The sequence below is a fragment of the Macrosteles quadrilineatus genome, unplaced genomic scaffold (assembly GCF_028750875.1).
Source record: "Macrosteles quadrilineatus isolate MER2022 unplaced genomic scaffold, UCM_ALF_1.0 Scaffold_4__1_contigs__length_99947679, whole genome shotgun sequence".
NCBI lineage: Eukaryota > Metazoa > Arthropoda > Insecta > Hemiptera > Cicadellidae > Macrosteles > Macrosteles quadrilineatus.
Genome location: NW_026542597.1, coordinates 28,645,170 through 28,656,595, shown reverse-complemented (window position 1 = coordinate 28,656,595; position 11,426 = coordinate 28,645,170).

Genomic DNA, 11,426 nt, shown 5'->3' with positions numbered 1-11,426 from the left:
GCTTAGAAATATTACGCGATGCTCAAAGCTTAAAACATGCTATATGTCTCTGTATATCTTTTATCTGTTAAAAACCACTTGCGCAGAAAATTAAGTTTAGAAATCTCGTAGTGTTATAAGTCTTAACATGTTTATAAATCCTAAGATGGAACTTAAAAGATATATATGTTAAATTCCTTACTAAAATGTAAATGGGCTAAGCAAGGTAGTACAGTTTCATAATGCAAATTTCGTCCCATAAATTTATCAAACATATGCTAATAAGTGTCCTATTATTATACATTTTGGCCTTGTATCCACAAAATACAACGATCATTTAGTGCATGTGGTGTAGGTAGATAATTGACCAGAGTTGCTAATGAATTGCCACCGCTTATAACATTATATATAAACATTAATTAACTAACCATACTGCATATGCGGAATATAGAATATTTTATTGCCTGCTTTTAATTATGATACTATTTATCAATTCATGATGAAATGATTTTAATCAAATGATAATAAATACAAAAAATATATTCGGTCCTATTGCTGTAGCTTAAACAATAATTTACTCCGGATTGAATTGATCCGTAAATAATATTCACACGTATTTGCAGAACCATGTTGGTTGAACATATACATGTATGTTCTTTAATTGTGTATGAAAAAAATAACATGTTATGCCAGCCTGTAACACTGAAAGACATTCTTTTGCTATAAACCAGTAAATCGTGTAACCTACTTCTTTGACTATAAACCTTAATCTACCCTCCCTTAAACTAGATGCTTTATTCATTCTATACTGCTTGGAAGTAAACAAACTATTTAATATACTTCGTGATATCCGGTGTAGACCGTGGCTTATGAAGTAAAATAATGGGTGAAATATTCTTAAAAACTAGGGTCATCCCGGAAGAGATTTATTTAAAAATACTTTGGACAAATTAAAGATACTATAAAACAGGTATTCACAAGGCTTTTGCATCTAATGTCTGATCTTCACAACAAATTAGATATATGCCCTTAATGCATGTATGAGTAAGTTGATTTGAACCGAATAAGTGGTTTTACATTTTTTAAATGGATTTTTTACGTCTCTATGAATCCATCTATCTCAATAAGCTTTTATAAATACTCTCTGGTATATCTTAAACTAAATATTTGGCACTTGTAAATGTATGTGTTTTGTTTGGCACAAATGTTCCTCGGTCCGACTGCTTAAGGGAGGAATTCCCAATACAGACATATGAAACGCTATTTAGGTCCTTAAAGAGCTTTACGAGTGTTGTATTCAACATTTCGATCTACTGTAAAAAAGTAAACAAATACAAATTTTATTTGTTTACTAATATTTAATATTAGTAAAATATATTTAATATTAGGGTGATCCTAATATTTAATATTAGGATCACCAAATTATTAACCTGAGACTTAGTGATAGAATTTCAAAGATATCTTTTATGTTTTCACAACATTTTATACCAAACATAGCATGAAAGAAATTTGTTATGTTTCAGAAAATAAACCCAATTTATTTCAGTGTGAATAAGCACAAAAGTCTAGTTTTACTGTTAGAATGTTATAATTGTTCATACTTATTTATTAAAAACCAGATTAGATCCCATAATAAGCATTTAAGGACGTATAAATGTTTTCACAGGATTTGTTATAATACAAGCTGAACATGATATAGCGCCCCAAGAGGTATATTGCAATGAAGCGTTGGCTGGCAAAATACCAAATATGTAGCTGAGGTATTTACCTCGCAGCTGTAGGCGAAAACCACACCTTGTCTCTGGAGAGTCTTCTGTGCAAAACTACGATTTAAATCAACTCTTTCAATGATCTTAATTTATTGGTACAAATAGTTTACCATTTAACTAATTTATGCTGAACTGCAGACTTTGTCATGAATCAAGTAAGTTGGGAAATATAGTTAGAGAAACTGTTTATTTGTTGGGTAACAACTGTTTTGTGCCCATCAACAATGAAGTTTCAATAAAAAAAGTCATTTCCATAATTTAAATCCAAACACGTTTATGAAAAAAGCAAATCATTCAAAATATTTTGTTGGAGGAGTTTAAATTCTATTCAAGCCTCACCAGGTAAAAGAGTAACAATAAATTGACAATTAATTGGAAAACGTAATTTGTTTAATTCGATTGAACGGAAAATGAGAGCAATTATGTGTCATTTAAACGTTTTAGAAAATGCTTTGAACAATTCGGATGTTAAACTTTCAACTCATTACTTGCTCTAGTGGTGCAAAATTAAATGTGCCTATTGCCTAAGGCTTGAAATTTAATCGTACCATTTTTATAATTTTAGTTCTAGTTAACTTTTTGGGTAACGTAACACAGAAAGGTTACAGAAAATATCACAGCATTTAACATGGATGTCGCGTTGGTGAAGTCGTATAAATAAATCATAATCTTGCCTTGTTCGTGCAACAGCATATAAAATATTCTGTTTGTAGATTAGTTATCAAAGTACATACAGAATCAATTATGTGTCAAGACAAATTGACAGAGAAGTACATTTTGTGTTTAAAAGTTTTACAAGACTTATTTTTAACAAATATTCAACTTTTTCCATATTAAACTGATATCCAGGTGTTGTATTTGTGCAAACACTTATAGTATAGTATATTACGTTACTAGTCCTGAAAATAAGTGTTTACCCAAATTTTGGTACACACATTTTGGACGAGCTACGCACGATAGTTAACGCCATAATACTAAATCTGTACAAATCCTTATATATTACCACCAACTAAAGGACTACAAATCACTAGTCATAACCTCTAAGAGAGGTAATGTTTTTGTTTATAACCACTCATTGTCACCCAAATACAGTATAATCAGCTGATTGGTGTCCAGTAAAACTCATTGCAGTACAGTAGTATACAAAGAAACCCCATTTAATTAAGCTGGTAGCAAACAGATGTTTTCTGGACTAAATCCTTGCATGGGAAGTTCGTCAAAATAGCATAGTGTGTCGTAAAAGATATTTACGCCACAGATGTTTATATCCAAGGACCAAGTATCGTTAATCTTAACTATAATTACAATTTTAATGAATTTTGGTACCATTTTTTTATATGGAATATATATTACCACAGAAGGTTATGCAAAATAAATATTCAGTGTCTTTTGACTGTAAAAGAAAACTTAGTATACCTATTCAAAATATTAGAGCTGGCTAGGTATAATTTAAAGATTTATGCAAAAGTTGTGAATGGGGGTAGAGTTTAAGAATTTTTTTATTTTTTAGTCCGTTTAACACGTTTCAGATTTTTTACTGAGCAAACTTAATGTAAAACAAACTATTGATAAGTAATCTAACCTAACCATACTCGAAATATTTAAATTGTAATTAAAATAATTTTTCTTTTTGAAGTGTCAAAGTGAATAAAATACTTTAATTACTTACTACTTAACTACTTAACTACTCCTACTTACAACTCCATTTAATACTTTCGGTTAAACACTTTATTGAGTATATTTCAATATTCATTCACCTATAATTTTACAAATGAATGATAACATTTCATACTGATAGCAATCTGCCAATGATTTAATTTCTGTTGCTGATTTTCACTGAACAATTGTCCCACGTGTGGATGCTGATAAGCTAATTCAGCGTGGGCTCAAATTATTGTCTCGTTAAATTAAAAAAATTCTAAAAAAACACTCATTTCAAAATATGTTGTCGTTATTTCACTCCTTTATTGAATTTACTTTTATACATTTACATGCATCTAATCTGATTTGTAAGTAAAAATTACTCAGTTAAAATAGTAAACATTTTAAGTCCATTTTCTTCAAAGAACCCTTTCATTCATCCTTTCAGTTTAACGATTTTCTATTCAGCCTATTGCCCAAAAAGCTGTTATCATAAAATAGTTACCTAAATACACGTAGATAAAAACTAAGTATAAGATTTTTACATATTTTCTCTTCTCTGATAAATATCATTAGGAAATCATTTAATTTCCTTTCATATCCTTTACTAAACTTAAAAACCTATATATTTAACAAAATGTGTAATTTTTTAACAATTTAGTTTCGTTGAGCATTACTTTCGTATTTGTTGAGCTGGAATCAAACCACCAAAACCCACTATAACTGATATGATCCGCTATAATTTCTCAGATTTTGTCAAATCAAAGCATAATTTCACAAATTCCCTTTTACTCTGTGATCTAGTCTATGTATACACTTCACATCTATGGTTTCATCAACACCTAGAATATACATTAAAGGATCAAGTGACTGTCACAGACAACGTACCTTTATACCTCATGATGGATGCATGTCCCAAACATTTAGACATTCTTAGAGTAATACAGTGAAGTCTTGGATATAAGTAGCCTACATAACTTTTACAATAGGCTCTAACTGAATTGTTGGCAGCTTCTATAACAATCTAAGTATAAAACGAATGATACCCTAACGCAAACATGAACTATTAAGCCACTCATTGTTGTGATAAAGCACAATCCGCGAAGAATGGATGCATCTGCATTCATAATTTAGTGGTTGTAACATTTCATCGCAGTGCACTGACGAGATAATGCAACCTCCTTTGGAAGCTATCGTAGTGTGAGTAAAACTATATCTTCGAGACTCTTCTCCTTCAATAAACACATCAAAAATGCCATTTCTCTTCGAATACCTATAAGCTTCGGTTTGTTATAGTAACCTTAATCAAATTGTTTTTTATGGGTGTAAATATTGTTTTGTCGTGTTACATAAAAATACTAGAAATGTTAAGATAAACTGTATAATTAAAGTGAACTTAATTTTGTATTATAGATATACAACTTAATTTCATCTGGTAGATAGTAAGATAACAACTAAACATAATTAATGTAGAAAACCAACATTTTAAACTTTATTTGTCAATCGCCCCATGTATTTTTGTTTAATGTTGGCATATTAATCTATGATATTATTTAAAGCACAAACCAGCCTAAGAAGTTCCCTATTTCTACTTTGATAAAATATTCCTATGTAATTGCTCATTATATGAGACATTACTCCTCACTGAAAACAACATCTTGGAAATATTCAGTTAACAATTCATCACAAGATTGTAATATTGAATCGTATGTGTGAAGTGTATGTATGTTTTGTTTTGATATCTTGAGTATGATTAGTGTTTAATGTCTTCGTTTCTGATATTTACATAGTCCCATTATTCTTTCAATTATTACACTAGTCGAACAAATTATTCTTAATCCCATCAATAAAGGAAACTGGTCAACTTCGATGTTTTCCAAATGGTAAGGGAAATTACGAACATTCCTAGAACTAATCTTATCTAATTTATCTTAATTGATACATTATCTATATTTATAAAAGAGGAAGTTTGTTTGTATATATATTTGAACGTTATGGACTCCGAAACCACTCGACAGATTGTAATGAAACTTTCAGACATTATTAAGCATTACTCAAGGATAGTTTGTGTGAAGTTTGGTGCAGATCCGTCAATAGGGCTCCGCCCCAACGGCTCTTGAGTTTCCCGTGTTAACCTTATGAGTACTCATATTTAACACTATCAACACTATAGGCCTACTAATATGTTTTGGAAATCAATAAATGAAACAAGCTATTTATTCGTAGTAAAGAAGTATAAATCAACAACCAAATAAACTTAGTCTAATTTTATTATGTTAAACTAAATTACTTACGTAATCCCGTCACAGCTCGATAAAACATGTCAATTCAGAACATGTTTTGGTGTTAAAACTCCATCGTCAGCTTCAGGTACATGTATAGTTGATCAGTAGTTAACATCGTGAGAAGATAAACACAGTATGAAACGTGCTGTTTGTTTTGCGTAACGTGATGTTTGTTGTACGTTTGTTCGTGCCGTTTCGTACTGTATTTATCTTCTGACGATGTTAACTACTGATCAACTCTATGTACCCGAAGCTGACGATAGTGTTTTAACACCGAAACATGTCCCGGATTAACATTTTTATTGAGCTGTGACGGGATTCCGTAAGTAATTTAGTCTTACATTATGTCCAACAGCTCAGGGGCTACCCACATGCATTTTAATCATTGATATAATTAATACGCTACATGAAACTTTGTCGGTTAAACTCCTCCGCCATTTCTTAACCGATTTTATCAAATGACGTCTCATTGGAAAGAGCGTTTGCAAACTGGCCTTACATTTTTGAAATAGTCCCTTGGGCTCTGCCCCAGTGAAAGTTCCCATCTTATCCTTATGAAGAACATAATTGTTTACATTTTGATCAGCTGTATAATTTAATTGTTGTTATTTATTTTTCAATTCAATCTCGCATTGAGTAGATTTATTTACTATTTGAGTTTGTGTAAACATAACCCCCAAGACGGATCGTATTAGTATGGTTGTTGTATCTTAAATTTGTGTATTTATCGTTGTTTTGTGTCGCTATGACGGATCGTGTTAGCATGATTGTAACTTAAATTTGTGCATTTATCGTTGTTTTGTGTAGCTGTAGTTTGTTTATTTGTTGTTTTTTTTTTATTTTAAATGCCTCCAACGCGACGACGACGAAACATAAACGACAGGAGGCGTAATCGTGATAACGACCGCATCTACAGAACAGTGGCGCGTATCACAGTCAGCATCTGACCCCGGACAATCTCAACTATTAGGTTACAAATGCGCCCTAACACTACCCCAAAACGACTTTTTGTTCTCAATTGGCCCTCTAACAATGACCTGTATTGCCTGTACAGTGAGGCATTTTGAGAAGGAGAAACCCGGCCGGAATGGTTTAGGTTTATCAATAACGAAGATAAACATGGTCTGAGTTACACACCGGTAATCTTTGAGTTGACTCTTTTAAACTCATTGTAGATATGACTGTTATTCGTTTTGAAATAACTCCTGTAATACTTTGCAATTGCTCAAATTCGAGCAACATGTACACTAGTTTTTATTATTTCAAAATATCTTGATGGTTCACAGCTGGTTCCATACAGAAACTTAGCATAAATGTCCCCGTTATGCAGATAGGGTTACTGTGTTTGGGGAAAAAGTCTCTGCTATGTTAAGTCAATGTAAACGTGAGCAACTCAGGTGTTAACAGAACACAACACCAACACAACTAGCAAGAAAATAGTAAATTGAAACCATTAAAATTACTATAAAAACACTAACTAACATAGTGTATACATTAGCCTAGTTCTAGTACAACACATTGATGGGGTTTTTAAATGACAAGTAGATCACTTGCGGATGGATATTTGGTTCTCGTCGGAATATTTGAATGTGTTTTCAATGAATATAATCAATGTAACATAATGAACATAATTTTATGGCTCTAATTTTATTAGTTATGAAAATTTTACCTGAAGACGGAGAAGCCCTAGAAGTGCTTAGTGAAGTGAGTGTTGGAGCTTTATTACGAAAACTGCCCTCGTTAACCCCAACTCTATTACTATACTATTATTCCATAACAACCTCATTAATTGTACTTGACTAGAACTCCATTTGCGAGTTGTTTGCGGAATATTACAATATTTTATTGCTGTGATAACTAGGCCTATTTAAATAACACTTTTAAAGTCCATTTCCGTTGATAAATATCAATGAACAAACTCTTTTATAACTAACTTAGCAACACTAACTTAGCTTAGTAAGTTTTAATTTAATAATGACAACCTACTGACTTAATAAAAATTGGAATTTTTTATGGGTTGAGCCGGAAAATTGCTGTAAATTGTGTATTTTATATCCAAAATTTTTTTATGTAAATATCATTAAATCATCCACTACATATTTAGACATAATTTTAAATTTAAAAACACACACAAATTTACGAAATAAAAAATTTAATAGACAATTTAAGAAACAATAAGCGTTTGAACTCAACAAAAATGAGACAGCTTTAATTTCCCAAGGTAATAAAACATACTTTTAGTCCATTGTAGTTTGGGGACGAAAACAATAAAAGTAGTTCTTGTTTCATAAGTTCTATTGCTTTCACAACAATAACGTGTTCAGATTGTAAATTGTTTTTAAGACAGTGTAGAGAAATTCACTAGATGCTTAGTTTTTACAATTGGTTCAAACTGATCTTTGAATTCACCAGTATATTAAAATGTTACTTTCAGTAATATCTTAAACTTGATTTCATCACTAATCATTAGTCATGAAATAATGTTTAAGATGCACTTAAAACAGTACATACTAAAAGAAAAAAATGTACGTGTAATAATATGCTCAAGACTACATGTCTTGCACAATAAAAAGAAGAAATAATAGTAAACTGAGTTTAATGAGAAAGATACAAAATCTCCTCGCTTCATCTACAAGCCAGACGGGAGGTCTCAACTATTTCTAGATATGACGTCAGCCGTCTACCGTCTCTTTATTTGTAACTTATTCATATATTCTGACAATGCATCCTTTCATCTGAACTAATCAAATTTGACATAGAAAACCTAGTCGACTAAACATTTAGTGTTATTAAAAAATCTAGCATCTAGAGAAAGATATAGACTTGCTTTACATCCACTTTATCAACATAATTTGACTTAACATATAATTAAGTTTTAAAATGATGAGTAAAAAAAAAAAATGCTTACCCGTTTAATATACTAAAACTGTAAATCCATTAATTTTACCAGGTTGTAAGGCCGGACGAACAAGAACAATACATAAGATTATACATAATGCAGAAACCTAATATCCTTGTGTTAGCTCAAATGAATGTGTACGGGTATATTTTTGTAACTAACTAAATAAGACAGAATTATTTGTTTCTCGATATATTTAATCGACGAACTTAAAATAAATTCTATATAAGATTTCGTGGTTTTTCGTATGCTCAACATGGTATTACAGAGGGGTTTCTCATATCCTCTCTAGAATAGTTTTGAGTCTCTAAAAGTTTTGAGTCTTATCAAAAAGCATTCTTACTTCAAATCGGGTACTCGTTTTTCTCTAGAAATATCACTTCCGGTTACTAAGCCCCCTATAAGCCCCCCTATAAATCCCCCCCCCTATAATTAGCCCTATGATTTCGACAAAATGTTTTCTATTTAGGACAACAGTATAAGAGTTATTCGTTGGCCATTACTGCATAGGACAAGTAATAGTTTTTACGTGTATTAATCCATGTGTTAGTAATAATTTTATAGTTACTAAAATGTTAACTAATAATCTCCATCAATGTATTAAAGCACTACCGGATGTAAAAATACTAAAACATTTCGTTTGATGGTTTGAGAACTTAAGCTATAGAGCTATTATTTTAAAATATTTACATACATATAGTTATGACAAAATCCTGATGTAGCTTTTTGTTTAAATTCGTAAACTTAATTTCCTAATCCTAGTCATCTTTTACATAATACTACTCACAGATTACATAATTTTGAAGAATTTAAGGAATAAAGTTGTATTTTTGTTAATCAAACAAATACTGTGTTTAAATGTTGGTAGATTATCAATAAGCAATACCATCTTATGAAACACGTTAGGCCTATAACTAGTAAAAGTTCAATAAGTAAATTGTGATACATTTAAATTACATATATGTAAGCAAATGTTGTCTTGTAGAAAATAAATTGAAGATGAAATATTTTTACAGCCGTATTCAAGCGGAACCTTTTTATATGCAGTCCAGAGTTTTCCACATGCCTATCTTTCTCAATTTCAATAAAGGCCTATGCCGTTGTAAAAAAGTTACAATGAAAGTTCGTCCTCTTTTATATTATTTAAATATTTATAATGTAAGGTAATTAAATTTAATACACGTTACCTGATAATAATACAGATTTAAAATAGATTTTTGAATAACTATGAGGCAGTTTTCGATTCCATATTCACGTAAAATCTTCTCCTTATTTAGCTGTGCAAAACACAAAGTACTTGATATGAATTTTTCATCGTAATGATTTTTCACAATTATTGCCTTCATATGCTTGGATGAAGAAATTAAGCTGCAGTAATACAGATTAGTTTTGTTGAAAAATATTACCTTAATAATTATAGTGACTACAGTTACTCATTATAAAGCTTCCCTTTGTTTAAAAGCAACTACAATAAATCATTACCATTAGCAATTCACAATCTTATTGAATAAAATTATGATACAATGAATAGAAACATTAAAATTGCTTAAACCTAAAAATATCGACTCTTACCTAAAAATAGTGATATAATCTAGTAGCTCTTACATAAATAAAACAGTATGCGTAAAACCTCATGGTACCGGTTATATGACGGGAAATTCGAATCTATTCATGGCAATAGTAGGAGGGTTATTTATGCTACATATTTTATGTAAACCAAAGAACATCGAGGCGCTGCATCAAGTTTTTGAAAGCGCCCGGTAAAAACTTTACTGTCAGTAAAATTGGTATTACAGAAGCATCCCTTCCTTAAACCTTGTGAATATATCGTTGCCATAAGTGATATTGCAGTACTTTCGGTCGTAAATGGGTCATACATTGACCAAAGTTTTGCTATTATATGTTTCTGCTTTCAGCACCAAGGCAGTTTCAGAATACTACCTTTGGTCTCCTATATTCTGCAAGAATTCGTAAGGGCTCAATATATTAAATAGTTATTACTACAAATCTAAAAATTTCAATATGAGCCGATGTTTTATATAATTTTTAAAAGTTTATGTTTTCCTAGAAATTTTGTTTATTTTTAATGGTTTACTAGTGGGTTACAGATTTTCTTAATCAGATTTTTTTTCATTAAATCTTAAAACAATTTTTAAGCTTTTAAAACAATTTTCTCAATTTAATTAAAGTAGTGCTATTTATTTAACAACAGCCATTAGGCCTATTTCAAGCCACTACCTCGAAATAGAAAGTTATTACTCATGTTGTAGTATTTTTGTCACGTAAATATTTATGAACCAAAACTTTAGTCCTTTTAAGGTATATCATACCTTCACTCCTTAACAGCTAAAAGGTTATAAAGCTATTAATTGTTTCCCGTCTTTAGTTGTTTTGCTGCACCTAGATATCCGTCATATGATCTTTAACACGAAAAAATTTCAATAGATAAAGTTTTACTCCCCTAAAGATTATTGGGATGAAAGAAAACCTTCACGTGTCGTAGGGGTTCTCTCGACATAAAAACTTTATATCTCAATTTCCTCAACGTTTCAAGATTTTATATTTGGAAGGATCACTCTGGTTATTTCTTTTTTTGAGCTTGACAACGCAGTAATTTTCTTTAAGTTAGCAAAGCTCTAAACTAAGTAATTGTAAAAAGCTAATATCGTTATGAAAAAATAAAGAACCCTTGTGCATTAAGAACTAATAATGGTATAAAAAATACACATTAAAAATATACAAAAAGAAAATATACATTAAAATGTTTGATACACATTTAGTGAGAGGAAGTAAATTTTAAATACGTTTGCTGTGCACTTGAATAAATACAAAAGCAGTTAGGCGGTGTACCTG